The sequence below is a fragment of the Thermobia domestica genome, chromosome 6 (assembly GCF_964235325.1).
Source record: "Thermobia domestica chromosome 6, izTheDome1.hap1.1, whole genome shotgun sequence".
NCBI lineage: Eukaryota > Metazoa > Arthropoda > Insecta > Zygentoma > Lepismatidae > Thermobia > Thermobia domestica.
In genome coordinates this window covers 216,927,089-216,928,881 of record NC_137459.1, presented here as the reverse complement: position 1 = coordinate 216,928,881, position 1,793 = coordinate 216,927,089, and the positions used below count along the sequence as shown (strand labels likewise).

The 1,793-nt window shown below is 30.1% G+C and overlaps 1 pseudogene; it reads right to left on the bottom strand.

Annotated features, from left to right (window-relative positions):
- Positions 1 to 201: 201 nt before the first annotated feature.
- LOC145687456 (NADH-ubiquinone oxidoreductase chain 4 pseudogene) lies at positions 202 to 1,552 on the bottom strand (annotated as a pseudogene).
- Between the last annotated feature and the right edge of the window lie 241 nt (positions 1,553 to 1,793).

Below are 1,793 nucleotides of genomic sequence, written 5' to 3'. Positions count from 1 at the left end.
AAAGAAATAACTTCTCACTCAATAAATACACTATATCTATTGATTAAAAAACTCAAGCCTATTGTGAATAAAAGAATACTTATTCTATTTAAAAAGGCAAATCTAGTAACACAAATTGAAAAAGGTCAAACCATGGCCTAAGGGCAATTAAACCTTCTTTAGTTCCACAAACTAAAATTTTATTCTAAACTACTCAAGCAACTACAACCATAAGAATCTCGGACCTGCAAAAAAAAATAATAAATTTAAAGGCAACCAATGTAATATCAATAATAAATATTCTCGCACACTTCCTCCTCAACAAGAATATAAATTAGAATAAGGCATTCCATGTTGAGTATATGAATATAAATATAGTCTATAGGCAGCTCTAAAAAAAGAAAGTAAAGCCAACCCTAATATACTCAATCAAGATCAACCAACAATTCTATTTAACAAACTAATTTCTCCTAATAAATTTAATGTTGGTGGTGCAGCTATATTAGCAATTCTTAATAAAAACCATCACAACCCTAAACTCGGCATAAAAGACAGTATTCCTCGATTAATTAACAGTCTTCGACTTCCTAGGCGCTCATAAGAAATATTTGCAAGGCAAAATAATCCTGAAGAACATAGACCGTGGGCAATTATCAATGTAAGAGCACCTCTAAATCCTCATAGTCCCATCGTTAGTAAGCCTATCAACCAACACTAAGCCTATATGGGCAACAGAAGAGTAAGCAATTAAAGACTTTATATCAACCTGTCGTAAACATACCAATCTAACTGATCAAATACCCACAACTCTAATACCAAATCAAATTAAATTTATACTTACAGCTACATTTTCTATAAAATACATAATACGTAATAAGCCATATCCTCCTAACTTCAATAAAACTCCTGCCAAAATTATTGAGCCACTCACAGGTGCTTCAACATGTGCTTTAGGTAGCCAAAGATGAACCAGAAATATAGGCATTTTAATTAAAAAACCAACAACTAAAGCAAAATATCATATATAATATGTAATTCCTAAATCTATTACACTTCTCATATTAATTATCAATAAGCTACCCTTAATATATTCCAAATAAAAAATACCAATCAAAAGTGGAAGTGAAGCAAACAAGGTATAAAATAATAAATATATACCTGCCTGTACCCGTTCGGGTTGATAGCCTCAACCCAAAATTAAAAATAATGTAGGAATTAAAGAACCCTAAAAAAAGTAAAATATAAACAATCTAGAAGAAGAAAATCTCAAGTAAAGTAAAATAAGTAATAGTAAAACTAAACTAATAAAGCTTGCACTATAAAATGAACTTCTCAACACACCTTCTCTAGCCATAATTATAAGGATAACAATTCAAATACTTAATAAAATCAATGAATAACTCAAACTATCACTCCACAAGTAATAGCCTACCTCCCAGGGAACCAGCCCTATACTATTTCTTATTATAAATAAAAAACAAATCCCAATAAGACAAAACTGAACAACTCACCATAATTTAAAATTAAAACCTAAAGGTATCAAAAACAACATAAATATTAAATATTTTAGCATCGTAGCACAACTAAAGAATTCAAATAATCACCTCCATGAGTTCGCACAATAGACACCAAAATTGATAGTCCTAGGCTACCTTCACAAACGCTAAAAGTTAGAAACAATAAACAAAAATAATTTTCAACATACAGGCTACCTAAAGAATAAGATAGAAGTAAAAAACTTATCAACACAATAAATTCAAGTCTTAATGAAACCATCAATAAATGCTTACGCTGCACAACGAAACAAGCTATTC